We start from the raw sequence: 19247 nt of genomic DNA on the forward strand, positions 1-19247 counted from the left end.
GATACCTGCAAGAAATATGTTAATATTATTTTTGTTTGTGCAAAACGAACTGAAATTTACTATAATCGCTTCTGTCATTCAAGATTAAAGCGATAATTAACTATGAAACCAATAAATATTAATTTGCATTTCCCTTTACAACAATAATAATGGAAATATGAATTAATGGAGTAACTTACGTGTACCGGTACTTGTAGTGTAGGCTTACGTAGTTAACAAAGTGGGATGAGGTTAAGCAATAATAATCACACCAGAATTGGAAACAAAACGTGATCAATAAATTTTATTGTAACAGACTTTTTCTACGTCTCTAGTAAAGTAACAAATAAAAATAACAACAAAATTAACAGCTATAATTAAAAACATATCCTTTGAAAAAAAAAAGTAGGCCTAAGCAATAATAATCCCACCAGAATTGAAAATAAAACGTGATCAATAAATTTCATTAAAACAAACTTAATTTTTCTACGTCTCTAGTAAAATATTATTATTCCAATTATTGTATTTTAGCCATTAACATTTTCATTACAACCAATAACGAACATTTCACAAGCATCAATGTGAAATACGCAACGAGCTAGCACTCGATGGAAATACGACACAGTCCAAAGTCGACCGTGGACAGTCTATTGTTTCTAGTTGCTAACCGCTTGGAGCGCTTTATCACGAGATTTGCAAAAAATCACCTCAAGCTTCGCGACTGTATATAGTAGACTGTGATAACACTTTAATGAAGCAGTGTCCCTTATTATTATTATTATTATTATTATTATTATTATTATTATTATTATTATTATTATTATTATTATTATTTTCTTGCCACCTAGTCTTCACTAGATGTATAAAAGTGATACGTTTGTTTATCAACAGTAATCTCACTAGAGGTTTTGATTTATCTAGAGAAAATCAAAACTCGAATGGGATTTAATTGACTATTACACGGTTAGAAGAAAGTATATAAAGATTAGAAGTAACAAAGTACTCCAATACAATAAAATATTAATTGGCTTACTAAAATACAACTGTCTTCAAATGTATTATTGTACCATCTCAACATTACAAATATTACGCTAGATGCATGCTAGATGGCAGTAGTATGTTATGATTAGCTGTTATCTTGCTATCAGTTGTGCCAACTATGGAATCTTCATTGAACTCTGTAGACGATTACTCGCAATGCCTTCTCGATCTACGTGTAGATCACGATGGCAGTGTTACTAGTCAAGAAGGCTTTGTTGATTCAGTTTCATTTTTATTAAAACAGTTGCATTCCACTTCAATCATCCGGATCCCAGTAATCAACGTCACTTGACAGATGATTTTCAATAAATCTTAATATTAAACAATCTCTAATACGTGACTATCCGTAATATCATATAGCAGAAGCCATAACATAACCTAAATAATAGAAACAAGTGTTAGAAAAGTTTTAATTAACGACGATGACATAAAAATGAACATGAATAATTTTAAAAGGAATAATTATTGAAAGTACAATTTTCAAATTTGAATGTTTTAGTGGTTGGTGGTTCAGTTGATGTTATATTGGACGTTTGCGTAAAAGAAGTGGAACTCGTTGATGTAGACCTACATGGTGTATTCCTCAACTTATTCAGGATTTCCGAATGGTGCTCTTCATTTATTTGTAAATAGGATTTCAGGGAAGATGCATAGCTATGACGAGTGATCTTTATTAATTCTTGTTCTTGAATGCCAATGCGAGTCATATTTGAAACTGCTGTGCATCGACTGGAGTGGTTTGTAATTTTCTGTGTGTGTGTGTGTGTTTTTTTTTTTTTTTTTTTTTTGGCGTCCAGACCAGCGCAGTTTGAAATGTTGGCAAACAAAGAAACAAATGCTAGGGACGCGATAAAATTAAACAAATGCTAGGGACGCGATAAAATTATGCGATAAGCAGCCATGATTGGTTGAAATACGTCCTTTCGTACCGTTTTATTGGTCAAAAGTAGTGTGACGTAATAAAAGTGTAATAGTCTCTTTAAACGGCTACAAACTTCCGCATCAAGTGCTATCATTTCGAAGATGCAATTATTTGAATTATTATAACAAATTGTTTTATAGTTAAATTTGTTATAGGTATTTAATGGAGATTCGAACGTGCATCTCTTCACTAATAAAGATACCAAAACTCTCTCAAATGATGGATTGTCTGTTGTGGAATATGTTAAAAAAACTATATTCCTCTTCCGTAAAATAGTTACCGGTAAGTATTGTGTTTTGTGTAACTCACGTGAAGTTAAAAGCCTCGCCCAATCGACGATGCAGTGCATAGTTGTACTTGGCGATGCAGTCCACATGTCTGTTGACGGGACTCCTCAGGGTCTGCTCTAAGTTTTCCGCAGGAGTCTCTGTTACCTGAAACACAAGGATCGCATACCGGAGTTCTTGTTAGTAAACCTGCCTTCAGTATAAACCTTCCTCCATTTCCTTCTCTTCGCTTTCGTGTATTTCTTCTTTTTCTTGTGCTGTCAGAAACATGAAATTTCATACTTTACGAAGTATTCATTTTATTTTGCTCCAGGGCGAAAAAAATATATATTTGACGTTCTCAGGCCCATTACTTTCATCCATGCACAACAATTTATTAGACAAACAGAAATTTGCATAAGTAGACCGGATTGTGCCTCTTCAAATTAGATTGTCAGAGTCCACAAAGCAATTTTCAAGGTGTTATGCCTTATGACAGAACACTTCACGAAAACCATAAGGTTTTTTTTTCTGAGATTTTTCCCAACTTTAAGGCGAATGTCAGGTAATCACATGGCGAATCCTAAAAAGATTTTCATTATAACGGCGGTATACATACATTAATCTTGATAAGGTTCAACGTGGACTATCGATCAAGGGACAGATTCCTCTAATAAGACTAAAATACCGCTAAATTCTTTAAGTTTCAAGACCTTAACTAAAGGCTCATCCACAATGAAAATTAAACATAACTTAAGCGTTAACGTCAGAATATAAACGTTACGGTAAAATCAAGAAGTCATACCTTCATTCACGATGGGGACATAAATATAACAGCAAACATACTTGGTAACCATGGAAACATAACAACGACGCCATTTCCTCATATTCTGTCGTATACTTCAGCGCTCCACGATTGTGTTCTGTTTGCAAATCACGTAAGCATAAGCATGAAAGTTTGGAGTTTGCAGACTTTCATGTTAACGTCTTACGGTAATGTTTATGTCAATGCTTATGTGAATCATTGTGAATGATCCCATTTGGTAGCCTGGGCGCTAACTTCTGTGTTTATGTTACGGTTATGTTTAATTTTCATTGTGAATGGGCCTTAATACTAGTTAAGTTACAAATAATTTATATCTAAAATAATAGGGTATTTAATCCTAGTTTAAAACAAAATATTTTATAGCCTCAAATATAGCAAAGTCATAATAAACATTAAGATTTTACCCAAAAACAATAAAATAACCTCTAACAATAACTCTTAACTAGGTACTTTAACCAAAAAGTTTCACTTATATTCATTGTATAACCGCGGATGCTGGCACAAATTTTACCAATAATAAATCAAAATTACCAAATCAAACTCCCATTAATTTACTAAACTTATTACTGCGAACGAACCATAAATTAAATAATCATTAAGAAAAAAAACTAAACCACGCAAAAACTTACATATAAAATAATTTAAAAGCAAATAAATAAGCAAGAATAAAACTCATTAAGTAAATTACAAAACAAAAATTGGACTTAAATGAAAAACTAAAGATTATATGCAATGAAAAAAAAAGTAAAATCCGAATTTCTCCGTACATTTCGCCTCATCTCGCTAAATAACCCAGTAGTTGATACAGCGTCATAAAGTAACGGACTAAAAACTCCACAACAAAACACTGTAACACAGGAAGTCGCAGACGAAGTACAACGAAGATCATCAAGAAGCGAACCATCGACAAAGAGCCAATAACTGGTTAATAAGACATAGCAACTACAGCACATGATAGGACTCGCTGGCACAATTGAATCTGAATTACAGAAACTTCACTAGTCACAATTTTTCTCAAATTTAGTAATATTCATACCTGGGCCTTTCAAGTGGTGCAGAAATCTCACACGTCCAATGCTCAGTGTATATTTCACAGCAGAAATAAGTTTCAGTGAATTGCAGAAACATCGCAAATCCAGGGCATGTGAAACTGTTCACAAACTAAAAAAATAGTTTGCTTTTCTTTTGTTTTTTTTTTATAGCATTAAAGAAGTTTGAAGAATGAAATACCCCTTGCTGTTCACATAAATTTTGCATTTCTGTATGTTTGTATACTTTTTTTCAATTTCTTGGCTTAAATATACATTTAAAGTTGTTTATAAGATAAAAAAATATTTCTCCTTCTTCTTCACCTTTTGTTTTAAAGAAAGAAAATTATTGTTATTAGTCGTGAATTGTAGAAACCCTACATGTCCGGGCAATTCAGAATTTTTTTCAGAAAATAACTTACTAAAGAAAAAAATTAAAGTTCATTAATGTGACACACTAGAACTTATTATTATGCTTTAATAAAAATGAAATAACGCTTTAGAGGACAATGAGTTTTTTGTGCCTTTTGAAAAATTTACTCAAATGGACATGTGGGGTTTTTGCAATGAACGATTCAATTTCGTTATGGGATTAATTTGCACTTAGGAATTACAGGAATGATGATGATGATGATGATGACGACGACGAGGATGATGATGATGATGATGACGATGACGATGATGACGACGACGACGATTATAATTGATGTATGAGAAAGCTTTGACTTGTAGATATATTTTCAAACGGCAGTAATCTTTTATTATGCTTGTCTCCAAATTTTAACCCTTCTGTTTAAGACGGTGCACTACTGAAAATAGTCGAATTTTTACCAATTTTATCATTTTTTTTCATTTTCGTGCTTAAAATGTACATTTCCATGAAAATTTTATCTCAGTATTTTAATTACAAGTATACTTTTATATGATTGGTAGAAGTTCTGTTAATGTACGAGTTATGTATAACTAAAACTTTAAATTCAGTTATCTTAAAAATGAAATTTTCTACGTTTTCAACGACAAGTATTAATTTTATTTCTCAGTGGTTAAAGCTAGAGTGATGAATCTTGGCGTACTTATTCATTAATATCTCTGTTGTGAAATGTAGCGTTTGATTGGTTGTATTCAGCAAAGTTTTATTGGTAGAGAATTATACGTAAAGCAGTGTTATTTTTTATTAATATTTGAACATTGAAGAAATTATATTTTGTTTACAAATTAACAAATTAGAGTAGGGCATTACTAATACCCCATTGCACAACATGCAGTGTTGCCTTCAAGAAAAAAATAGATTTAAAAAATTTGACGCAATTGAGGAACATGATTCTCTTTCTTTGGGATATCAGGCTGTCCATAAACCTGCACAAGATGGATTTTATTCCTCCTTTCCGATTAGCTTAGGATGTCCCTACATTCAGCCATACTCCAAGCAATCATCCAAAGCAGACTGGCCGTCATCATAAATTAGGTACTCATATCCAAGTTAAGGGCTGGAATCTTAAACGTCTCAGCTAGAAAAATCTGTTGCCTGGTCCCTATTATCCAAGAAAAACACCCAGTCCGTCAGTTAAATAGTCGACGTAACTCAGTATTGCTATCTAGCTGTGCTTCACACTAAATCACATTGTGACTTTGTTTAGGCTCACATTTCGGTTGTACATAGATTGGATAAAAATTAATGGCAACACTGCTGTCACATGACGATGGTGCGTTCGAGAGCTGCCAGCTGTGTGGACATGAACAAGGACTGTTAGACGAGTTATGCAGCCAGCGGCGACAGTACTCTGTCAATCTACTGCAGTGTGTAGAACGTTGACTTTCATAGGGATAGTGCGAGCGCTCTAAGACCATGTTTACAGAACTAGAGCAACGTTCCTGCATCAAAATTGAAGTGGCACGAGGTCATAGTGCACAAGAATGTTTTCGGGTACTGCGTGAAGCACCACAATCTTCGTCCAGCGCTCAGGAGAAAACGACGACACTTGGGGGTACAGAACCCTATCATTCTTCATGACAATGCAAGGAGTCACACCGCTGCTGCTGTCAAGGTCCTCTTGCGTCGCTGCCAATGGAAGATTCTGGAACAGCCACCGTACTCACCCGATATGAGTCCATGCGATTACGATCTCTTCACCAAAGTGAAAGAACTACTGTGAGGGACCCGGTGCAATACCAGAGATGAACTTACCTGTGCTATAGAGCAGTCAATGCGGAACATCAACAAACATGGACGCGCTGATGGTGTACGACGCCTTCCAAACATTTGACAAAAGGTGATAAATAAGGGGGGCGACTATATGGAAGGTACGTAGATGTTGTGCCCCTGTGAATAAAGCCGTGTCAGAATTATCGAACTGTTGCCATTACTTTTTATCCAACCTTAGTATAAACTAAATACTTCATTAGTGACACTCATGATATCCGTTGTAACATTTCTTTTAACTTGTTATTTTATTGTATGGCGTCAGTCATATTTTGATAGTATTTTCAAATCTTTCAGTTGCAGATTCGGCGTCCGTAATGCAGAGATGCTGTCCCATTGCCTCACCTCAACGGCTGCACTGAAGGGGAGGCCCTGCAGATCTCCTCGGCGTAAGTATTTGAACTGTGTCAGACTGTAATTCAACCCGTTCGCTTTGTCCCAATGTCCTGCTGGTGTCGATATCACTGGCCAACTGTAGTTTATTTTGTAAAGATCGTACAAGCTGACGCTGTCTCCTGCAGTAGCCCATGTCAGCTCACTGTCGATATTAAGGTTAATGTTCTTCATGTCTGCAGGCAAGTCTGAGCTCCATATCAGGTAGCAAAAACTGCCGTTGAGAAGTAAGTTCTTGGAGAACTGAAATCAGATAAAAATGCACGCATCAGTGAGTGCGATATGCAATTGTAGAGCACAGAGGTCTAATTGCGTGTGCTCGTCTGTTATTTATTCCATTATCATCAACACAACCGTCGTTCAGTCATTGTATAAGCCCTTATATTTCGTTTTCGGAGGACCTACAGTTTAACAAAGCAGCCTTTCATGTCGCCACATCCAAACCTCTCTTCCATGTTCTTAAGGGGAAGGCACACCTTTCGCCAGCGTAATTTTACTATATTTCAACTTTTTTTTTCTGAGAATCTATAGATCCTCTGGAAACAAAAATTGGCATGCTTAATGTACACTATCTGTACATCAATAAATAATTTTAATATTTTTGAAAACCGAATAGTTTTTTTAATTATGAAACGTTTTTTTAGAATTTTTTCATCCTAGCAGTGTTAAAATCTTCTATTAACTTTACTTAAATTAATACACCTAAATCAATAATAAGAATAAATAAATCCTAACATCTAAAAAAATAATAAATAATTAAACGACAGGAGCAGACATTTCCTTTTTTGTCTAATTATTTATGTTATTATTTTGCTCCTGTTTTTAGGTTATTTTTGTCTTTATTGGTTTGATTTGTAATTCCTTATTTTACTGGTTTTATTTCTTTTGAATTGGGTTTATTATTTTTTCTTTGTTGTACTAGTTTTATATTTGAATGTTGATGTAATTATTCTTTTGATCTATTTTTAATCAAATATTAATATATATATATATATATTTATTTAAAGAAAATAATCTGCCCTCAATGAGGGTGACCATAAAGATCCAGAATAAAAGCACTACAGAATAATTTAGAAAGACAGGAATTGTTTAGTAAAAAATTCAGAGAAATGCAAAACCAACACAATCATCAATGGCCAAAATATACAGTAAATGGTAATGTAATATTTGGATTGAATCCTTAAGAATATCCAACACAATTTTTTGAATTTAAAAAAATCGGAGTCCGAGTGCTTTTAAAATATCACATGTGAATTTAGGGAGTGTGCCACGTGCACAAACAAAAGACCAGAAACACTCCACTGACTATTGGGAATGATATATTTCTCACTTAGATAAGGGATGCAGGACTCATAAATGGATTTCTTCTCCTCATCAACGTGTTGTGCCTGCTAACTTCTAACAAATGTATGCAAAAAACCATAATGCGACAAAAATTGAAACAACTGTAAATTATTGTAGCCTACTATGTAAAAGTGAAACAGAGGCATACTCCTGCAAAAATATGGAAATGGTATAATAGTGCAAAATGATAGAAAAAATGAAAATATCTAGCCTAACAGAATTGTTAATTTGAAACAAGATTATCATGATTAGGAACTATACGTATGTACGTTGCGAAGTCCATTCACAATGAAAATTAAACATAACCATAACATAAACGCTGAAGTTTGCGTCCAGGCTATCAAATGGGATCATCCACAATGATTCACATAACCATTGACATAAACATTACGTAAGACGTTAACATGAAAGTCTGCAAACTCCAAACTTTCATGCTTATGCTTACGTGATCTGCAAACAGAACACAATCGTGGAGCGCTGAAGTATACGACAGGATATGAGGAAATGGCGTCGTTGTTATGTTTCCATGGTTACCAAGTATGTTTGCTGTTATGATTATGTTCCCATAGTGAATGATGGTATGACTTCTTGATTTTACCGTAACGTTTATATTGTTAAGTTAACGCTTACGTTATGTTTAATTTTCATTGTGAATGAGCCTTTAGAAATACCGAGTGAACTTAACGCCAACTTATAGTAAAAACAAGTCACTAGCAGTAACCTTACGTCTTAAGACATCCCGCAAGCTCTCTCGCCTAACCTACCTGAGCAAACGCAGCCCTGTTGGCATCGCATTCGTAATCGAAGAATATTCCACGAGTATAGCTGCCGGCTGTTACTGCGTCACCCTGCCCATCCATTCTTGTGAAAACATTTTGTTCCTTAGGCGTGAATGACGCCACCCAAATTCTCCCAGTTGTTGTCATCTTTTTGGAGAGAAATTTTGCATCTGAAAAATGAAATTAGCGTCTTATTACTCTAAATGACTTAACAGTCCATAATATTGATCATTGCCACTGCAGCTTGTGAGTCTCCACTGTCCCTCGACACTGTTTTTTTTTGTTTTATCGTATCGTAAAATACGAGTAACACCCAATCGGCTGTAACGCTGGAATGAAAGAGTGCAAAAATCGCGTCTTCCATATAAATTGTATCATCTCTCTCTTTCTCCTTACACTTTACTTATCCATTTAGCAAATTATTCATACAAGTAGTCATCATACATTTATTCTGTGGTATCACCCAACATTTATTTTGAGCCATTATTTGTAAAATATTGTCGAAAAAAATAATGTATTGGATTTCTACATTAAGGCTCATTCACAATGAAAATTAAACATAACGTAAACGTTAACTTAAGAATATAAACGTTACGGTAAAATCAAGAAGTCATACCATCATTCACGATGGGAACATAAACATAACAGCAAACATACGTGCGGGTGGCGTCATTGGAAACATAACAACGACGCCATTTCCTCATATTCTGTCGTATACTTGAGCGCTCCACGATTGTGTTCTGTTTGCAAATCACGTAAGCATAAGCGTAAAAGTTTGGAGTTTGAAAACTTTCATGTTAACGTCTTACGGTATTGTTTATGTCAATGCTTATGTGAATCATTGTGAATGATCCCATTTGGTAGCCTGGGCACAAACTTCTGTGTTTATAAATGAATACAATATAATATTTTATTACTCAGTCAATGACAAATCAATTTTTTTGTAAAATAATGACTTATTTTGTAGTCATTAAGTTTATATACATGAATTACAAAATTGCGAACGTTTTCGCCTATTCAGGCATCCTCAGGCAGAGTTATACAATATCTCAATGTCACATACGTAGCTATTGGTGGTGAGTACTATTTGAATTAATGATGTACAAGCCATCTCCGTTAATAAAATGTAATATTACAGGTAGTAAACTTAATTCAAATAGTACTCACCACTAATAGCTACGTATGTGACATTGAGATATTGTATAACTCTGCCTGAGGATGCCTGAATAGGCGAAAACGTTCGCAATTTTGTAATTCATGTATATAAACTTAATGACTATAAAATAAGTCATTATTTTACAAAAAATTGATTTGTCATTGACTGAGTAATAAAATATTATATTGTATTCATTTATAGAAATTGACAATCTGAATATTCCATCATGCTTTCTAAGTTCTGTGTTTATGTTACGGTTATGTTTAATTTTCATTGTGAATGGGGCTTTACAGCCTGCTGATCACGAATATTAATGAAGTAGGCATACTTTTCAGACGCCTTACCGGAATTTTTTTAAAGAATATTTTTCCCTTCCATTACAGCTTCTGAACTTTGTTATGTAATAGTTTTCACAATCAGCCGTCATGTGACTGATTTGTGAGCTTCCAAGTATTAAGTTCTTCTGAATTTTGAGATTTCTAAAATAGGTAAAAGGTGCTTAGAAAGCATTGGCTTCTTATACGACTCCTCAGTATGTTTTATTTCAAATAAAAAGAAGTAAGTCTTGAGTTTCAATGCTTCTTTTTCAAAACTTGTGACCATAACTGTCTAAAACGTTAGAGAGCAATTTAAAGGTTTACTATTGTTATTTTTGACACGATGTCGTTGGGTGTTTACCACAGATTGCACTATAGTTTACATTTGCATTTATATTTGCCTCCACAATCACATATAAATAATTGAGGGGTTTGCCGGAAAAAGGGCGTATACATCAATATGGTGAATTGAGATACAGGCAATCTAAGATTTTAAAACGCACCTGAATAAAATGTTATACAGATAGTGAACAAAATTATACATTAAATTAAAAATCTCAGCGAGTATAAATGTTTTGTAGCATTTAGGCAATTTATATTATTAAATATTATGTTTTTGTACCATATAAAACTTCGGTCTATACGCCCTTTATCCATATAATGGTTTGCTTAGGGGATTTAATGTAGATTTCAGACTTAAATTACACACGGAATTGAAACAAAGATACATTTTATGACATTTATTGTCTACTTCTAAAGTAATTTACATTATTTCAGATATACTGAGTAGAAATTAAGTACGCAAAGCAAAATCTCTGAATATAACAGAAAAAGAAAATCTCCATTTTGTGTGAACATAAATAAATAAAATTTATTCTTTGTATAATCCTGATAACAATAAGCCCAAAAATCTGAATATTGCAACAAATCTCTTTATAGAACATAAAATATTTCCGTCTGAATCTATGAGTTTCATAAGTTTGTTTACTCTTAAAGCAAGGACAATAATGAACATAAAAAGCAGTCAAAGGAAACATCTGGCCTGACTAAATTGAACTATATACACTGGTCAAAAAAAAGTTAAGCATAATTAGGCATATAACGGTTTTTATTAATTAAAATAAAATAGATAAATTATAATTGGGTTTCTTGGTTCCACAGAATAAACTTAAAAGTAGAAATACACTATTTGTTAACAATGGACTCAATATGAAATGAAAAAGTTGCATTGTTTGGAAACAACGGAAAAGATAAGGGAAGTTGTAATTCGTACATCATCAAAGAAAAGGAAATGGTGCTTTCAGTACCCTGTTTAATAACGTGTTGGTCCTCCACGAACCCTGAGGCACTCTTGTATGCGACGGGGCATACTCAGTTACAACGCATCTAAGCTCTCCTGAGGCAAATTGTCCCATTCTTCCAAGGCAGAATTCCTGAGTTCTTGAATCGTTAATGGGTGATGTGGACGATTGGAAATGGCTCTCCTGAGAAAGCTCCATGCATGCTCTATGCAGTTCATATCCGGTGAGCATGCTGGCCAATCCATTCTTCGGATCCCATGTTCTACCAAATAGCGCTGCACACTATGAGCACGATGAGGCCGAGCATTATCATCCCGTAGAGTAAACTCTTCTCCTACAGTCTCTGCAAAACCACTTACTATGGGTTGGAGGATGTTCTCATACACGGCAGCAGTCATGTTTCCCTCTATTGAAACCAGTGGTGTGCGGCGGCCAAACATGACAAATGCCCAAAACAAGACTGAACCACCAAACTGTTGGTTACGTTCCACGGTCATTGAGGGATGATTTCGTTCCCCTGTTCGTCTCCATACGCGAATAGAGTTGTTGTCAGGGTGTAGGCCCATTCTCACTTCGTCTGAGAATAAAGTTCTGCTCCATTGGTCTCGTGTCCAATTCTCATGTGCTCTAGCCCATCTTGCACGAGCACCCCTGTGATGTGGACAGAGTGCTGGAGTCTTGAGTGGTCTTCGAGCATACAACCGTATGTCATGAAGTCTATTGCGCACAGTTTGGCTACTTACAACAAGACCAGTGGCTTCGCGCAGGTCATGGCGCAGAGTTGTAGCTGAGGCTATAGGGTTCCTACGTGCAGATAACCTTACATACCGGTCCTGACCTGGTGTTGTTTTGCGTGGACGGCCCTCGCGAGGTCGATCTGCTATTGACTGGGTTTCGTGGAACTTTCTCCACAGTCTGGAGACAATACTCTGATTCACATGAAGGATGTCAGCAACATCAACTTGTCTCATGTTTTGTTCCATCAAAGTGATGATTTTGATGCGGTCTGCCATTCCTAAGGGTGTTCCGAGCCATTGTACTGCACTATGAAGCAAAACGACACTGATTGAACTTTGCTCGAATTACAGGCTTTGTTTACTAGCCGTGATTTGTACGTTACCTAGTGATGCAGAATAAAACAAATGAAAGAGTTTGAATTGGTAAACATAATACGTGCCACATAAAACCAAAAGAAACATAAATATCAGGAATTATTGGGTAAACTGGAAATATGCTTAATTTTTTTTGACCAGTGTATATTTGCTTAGTCTCTACCAAGAGAAAACACACACAGTACAGTATGCGGTAACCCTCAGCACTAGCTCTACTTGTAGACTGACTGACTAAATCGCGCACGCACACACGCAGCCCTGTCCTGCAGGTATGTACAGTACAATCAAAACAAAATTTCGCTGCTATAATTATTCACTACATTTTAAACCGTTTTCCCGAAGAAGGGCGTATAGGTCTATTCGCCTTTCTTCCGGCAAACCCCTCAATTATTATACAGCTAAATTTATGTGCTTTGCGTATGAGGTTACAAGATTGACATTTAAATAAATGATTTTTTTTTTCATGTGAAATATGTACCATTTGCTGAGCATGTGAAAGTAGTGACGATTTTAATTCCTTTATATGCGAAGAAATCGGCAATAAATTGAAATGAATGTTCAGTAAGGCTTGACGTTGCACTTTGTATAAAAATAATCAAAATAATACAGCTGACCAACTGTTTCATTATTATTATTATTATTATTATTATTATTATTATTATTATTATTATTATTATTATTATTGCTGCTATTTATACGCAGTACAAAGTGTTCCGTCAGACATTCGCAACCGACTGTTATGTTATATAGTATGCTGTCATCCACCAAATATTTTTCTCCATAAATCACAGACCAGACTTTCAATATGACTTTCTCATGTTCATATTTAATATCTTTAAACGCTCGAGTCATCCAAACTCGCGTGTTTAGAAAAGTAAAATACTTAAATATGAAAATTTAAATTGCTTTCATTCGCTTCCATCCAGTGTTTTATTTTTTTTTTTCGGTCGTCAACTGAAAAAAAAAATAGTTCCTATTTTTACGTTCTTCTTACATAAAGTATAAAGAGATCTATAGGGAGAACCAACTAAGATGAGTTGATAATCTTCTAACAGGGCAGAACACCGCCATATGGTTGGTGTTTGGTATCTCAGAAGAGAAATCCTAAATATGACATGAAACAGCGCAACGCCTGTTGTGTGTAGCTGGGTACTTGGATCTGGCATTTACGACTATGAAAGAAAGTGGCCTCCATGCAGTTCTAATCAGCCAACTGACCGGGATTGAAGAGTACTTAGAGAACAATGTAATAGCTTAGAAATTGGAAGCTAATTGTGACTTATGTATTTCAATGTACAGGGACATCATTGTATTTTTGCTTCAATTTTCATTGTACCTGATTTTTTTAATGTACTTCACTCCCACCCTCTCTACTAGTAAACTTCCAACTGTTCTCCTCACAGAACCAAGCGTACAAGTCAAAGTCGCCTTAAGGTCGTAGTAAACACAAACAGTATTGAGTTAGTGAGTATAGTACGTTCCAGAAATATGTTCGCGTTTTCCGTGACGAAAGAGTTTTCAATATTGAATCATATTTTCGCACAGGTACTGTCGTCCGTTTGCTTACGTCGCATCCAGATTTCCCTCACCCGCAACTGTTCAAAATAACTTAAATAAAAGTAATTAAGTGTCACGTGATTTCCCCCCTTTCTACGATCCTGCGACATAACCACTTGGACGGACAGTAGATAGCATGTCTGAGTAATTTTACCTGTGCGGGTCGGACAGAAGTGAAGATTGAATTCACAGTACGTAAGGTACTCTTTTATCTAATAGGTATAGAATTATTTCAACCTGAGTTACTAGTACGATGGACGAAACTGGTAATTGGAATTAGATGCAATAGTCTATAGTGCGATAATATGCACAAAAGAAATGAAGCCTCTATCTAAGTGAACGGCCACCATTTTCTAAAATGTGTTTAAATATCCATATTATGATTATTTTTCAATTTAACTTCATTCTCTACATTGTACGCTAATGTGTTCTACTGGGTGTTCAGTTCAAAATGTGTCATGGCTCGCTGTATGCCGTCATGTAGCTAGTCGATGAGCCTAGAGAATTCAATCTTCCTACACTTCCGCAGAGGTGTATAACCTAAGAGGCAGAGAAGATGCCTAGCAAGTACGGCGTTCATTCTGAAGAGTAAGTACCGATACGTACGGTAACGCCGGTAGTGGCAGGAATGTGAACTGATTGGAAATACATACTGTCGGGATATAGGGAGAGGGTTAAGACGATTACTTACGTATTTGTTGACATTAACTTCGACGGTCAACATGGACACGGAGCATTTGATTTGTGTTGTGGAATGTTACCGTACGCAACCGATGATAACAAATACCCTGCGTACGACTTGCCGGCGCAAAACACAGTTCGAAAGAGGTTATGGTAGCACACAGACCGTACAGACCGCCATCTGTTGCTACGACGTTCAAGTTATACCGTACACGTTCTCAAGTTCAGATTGAAGAACGCCATAAATAATAGGCAACTTCTCTAACATATAAGCTGAAACTCGCTTCAAATCGGTGACCCAACAACAGTGACGTCATGACACACTTTGAAATGAACACCCAGTAGACAGTATAATATACACTGCATAAAGAATACGTTCGCATGGATAACTCAGTTCGTGAGTAAAAACGCTTATTGTTAATACTGTACTGTATTTTGATTAAACAAAAACCTAATGAAAATTATCAAACTCAGAATTACGATATCTCCTAGTTCACGTAAATGGATGAACTACTTTTCTTCCCTCCTATATTTAGTAAAGTTATTTGTTTGTATTTTACGCCAGAATCTTCGAACTTCAATCGTGGAAGGGGGTAGCAAACTGTGTTTCCGGCTATGAACCATTAATCCAAAGGTACAGCCAGGTTAATATTAAAAATGTTAGCAAAAATAAAATGACGTCCCTGTACAATAATCGACAGAGAATGTAATACATACCATAAATGAAGCTCTAGAGAAATAAAATACTTGTTTAGAAAATAGACACACACTTATGAAAACCACGTCATATCGAACGAAGAAGGTTTTGTTGTTTGGTCAGTATAATAATAATAATAATAATAATAATAATACTTACTTACAAATTGCTCTCAGAGAACCCGAAGGTTCATTGCCGCCCTCATATAAGCCCGCCATCGGTCCCTATCATCAGCAAGATTAATTCAGTCCGTATCATTATATTCTACCTTCCTCAAATCCACTTGAATATTATCATCCCATCTACGTCTCGGCCTCCCCAAAGGTCTTTTTCCCCCCAGGTCTCCCGACTAACACACTACATGCAGTTCTGGATTCACCCATACGTGCTACATGCCCTGCCCATCTCAAATGTCTGGATTTAATGTTCCTTATTATGTTAGGTGACGAATACAATGCGTGCAGTTCTGCGTTGTGTAATTTTCTCCATTCTCCTGTAACTTCATCCCTCTTAGCCCCAAATATTTTCCTAAGAACCTTATTTTCAAAGATCCTTAACCTATGTTCCTCTCTCAAAGTGAGAGTCCAAGTTTCACAACCATAAAGAACAACCGGTAATATAACTGTTTTATAAATTATAACTTTCACTTTTTTTGAAAGCAGACTGGATGACAAAACCTTCTGAACCGAATAATAGCAGGCATTTCCCATATTTATTCTGCGTTTAATGTCCTGTCGAGTGCCATTTATGTCACTGGTATTATTATTATTATTATTATTATTATTATTATTATTATTATTATTATTATCATCATCATCATCATCATCATCATCATCAGAAAGTAGTGTTTTAAGCTGAAGAGTATAATATTGTACGATCCACTGTTTCTTTTGACTGGTTGATGTGGTAACATTCCTCTCATGTAGCCCTCTCGGTCGTCCAACACCCTGTATGACGACTTGTTTCATTTTGTCCATTAATCTGGATCATCGAATTCCTGTCTGATATCTTCGCTACATTTCTTGTGTACGTTGCTACATTTTCCTGCATACTTATTTATACTCATTTTTATGACGTTAAGTTATATTCCAGTGTTCAGAGAGATATTTTACGTATTTGAGTCTTTAAAATTGTGAGATGACTAAATTGATTTACTTTGTTACATAAATTCCAGCTGAAACAGAAACAAAGTCCTTCGAAATACAACGAAAATGATCACTATTATCATCATGAGTATCATATTCAGCCTGTCAAGTGTTTTGGCATTCCTTTCTTCTCTGCTGGTAGTAAAAATATTTAAATTGATATTTGTATCCACCCAGTCTTGTATTTGTTATTTATTTTGAAAACGGTTACTATTATAATCCATCTATAATTTTGCCATTTATTTTGTAGTTCAGCAAAGTATAGGCCTGTCTTCGATTATGCGCACTGTTCAAAACATACAGAGGTGATATTATTTTTTTTTATTTTTTATTTTTTTTTGTATCCGGTGTGGCTTAGTGGATAAAGCATCAGCACGTAGAGCTGAAAACCCGGGTTCAAATCCCGGCGCCGGAGAGAATTTTTCTCCGTTCCATTACTCTTTCATCGTATGATGACGCAGAATATCTGCATGGAAATATCATATGTACTTCGGTACATTAAAATAAAATATATATGATATGCGTAAATCACTTCGTGATTTAAGACGGCGCTTATTCCGTCGGATCCCGGCCAACTAGTCACTCATACCGAGTGCACCTCAGCACATGTGTGGACTTCGGTCCTGCGTTCATAGACATCTATGACGTAGTGCAGAGGGCGGCCACTAGAGGGAACCCAAGAGTTGGAGCTTAATCTGAGACGATTCTAACCGGCATCGGGGTTGTATCCGGTGTGGCTTAGTGGATAAAGCATCAGCACGTAGAGCTGAAAACCCGGGTTCAAATCCCGGCGCCGGAGAGAATTTTTCTCCGTTCCATTACTCTTTCATCGTATACAGAGGTGAGCCTGCCTGGAGAGAAATAAAAAATAGGTTGCAGCCGCCAAATGACTCTTCAAGGAACGACCACTCATATAAATTAAGGGAAAGAAGACAGAGGACGGACACTGGAAAGTTTTCTTTTCTCAATCGTACTATCAGGGACTGGAATGCTTTACCTGCAGACTTACGAAAGGCTTTACCAACAACCAAAAATGTATTTAAAAATAGGCTTAAGGACTTTACTCATAGACGGTAATTATACACAGTATTTAAAGGGTGTAAATGATATTTTGTTATTGAAGTGTTGTATCAGCGAAGAATTATGTTGTCAGTGAAGTGTGTTGAGTAAGCGAAACGTGTTCCTGTCAGTGAAGCTTTATAGTTTATAGTGGCAGTGCAAAGTATTTGACAGTGAAATGTTTTTGAAGTGTTAGTGAAATCAGGATAGAATCAGTGAAATGTGTCGTAGTTCCAGTGCAGTGAGTGAGTTGACAGCGAAATGAGTGTAGTGCTGAAAGGTACTTGTGCTGATATGAACATATCATACTCGTGGGTTTTAGTTCGAACTTAGGTTTAAGATACAAATTAGATTTATTTTAAATCGTGCTTCATTTAATTTAGAAAGTTCCCTGTTATTATTATTATTATTATTATTATTATTATTATTATTATTATTATTATTATTATTAGTATTAATTATTAGTAATATTATTAATTGTATTTTAATTAATAAGTTTATTATTGTCATTATTGAGTGTAATTAGTTACCACTGCCACCGGGTATATACCCATTACAGTGTGAATAAATACATACATACATACACACATACGTACGTACGTACATACATACACACACACACTCACTCACTCGCTCACCCACCCACCCACCCACCCACCCACCCACTCACTCACTCACTCACTCACTCACTCACTCACTCACTCACACGCCTAGCTATTCTTTTTCTGTATTCATTTTTCGGAAGGATCAAAAGTCTCGTATCTTACAGCAGTGTTCAAATTGCTGCCAACATTTTTGTTTGCATGCCTAATTCCTCCCACTACTTCATAATCATTTTATTTTCTCATGAAATTTTAGTAGTAGACCTATGTGTTATTTAAATCTTTATTAAATAAAGAGCTTCTTTTACTTCACTTAAGTATTAGGCCAAGATTTATCCTTCAAATTAGGTGATTGAAGTCTGTTCCCAAAATAACTATTTGCCACAACCAGAACCTCTGTTACGTGCGTTGGCACGCAGAAATCTGTGGCAGAAGCCTGGCGACTTCTCATTGCTTATCATGTTATCTGTTCCATGTTTAATTGTGCCAGGTGTTTTGGAAACGTTGCAAAGTAGGCTACTGAGAGATATAAATGACCTGTAGGATAATATTAATATTGCTATGATAAATGGTAATGTTTAACATAAGCTATTATTATTATCATTATTGTTTTCACACACATTTATTTCCTTCATTATCATCGTATCTCTCATTACCATTATAAGCCCCTAGCAGTGGTTCCATTTCGACGCCATGTGCACGGTACACAACTTAAACTCGAATTAGGTCTACGTTCCATTGTTCGTAAGCATGCGCATTCATTTAAGGCAGAGTTTCTCAAACGTTTTTGAAGTGGGGACCACTTTTTTAAGTCAGAACAGTTCCCCGGACCACCTTACTCT

At 35.5% G+C, this 19247-nt stretch overlaps 1 protein-coding gene across 3 annotated transcripts in view; it reads left to right on the forward strand.

Moving 5' to 3' along the window:
* The window catches only part of LOC138709638 (facilitated trehalose transporter Tret1-2 homolog), a 614214-nt gene that overhangs the window by 527362 nt on the left and 67605 nt on the right, over positions 1-19247 (forward strand). For all 3 annotated transcript variants that reach the window (XM_069840549.1, XM_069840550.1, XM_069840551.1), the window contains one exon: positions 6560-6651. The gene's annotated coding sequence lies outside the window, so the exon portion shown is untranslated. The remainder of the gene's footprint in view (positions 1-6559; positions 6652-19247) is intronic.

This window comes from Periplaneta americana, chromosome 11 (genome assembly GCF_040183065.1).
Source record: "Periplaneta americana isolate PAMFEO1 chromosome 11, P.americana_PAMFEO1_priV1, whole genome shotgun sequence".
Taxonomy (NCBI): Eukaryota; Metazoa; Arthropoda; class Insecta; order Blattodea; family Blattidae; genus Periplaneta; species Periplaneta americana.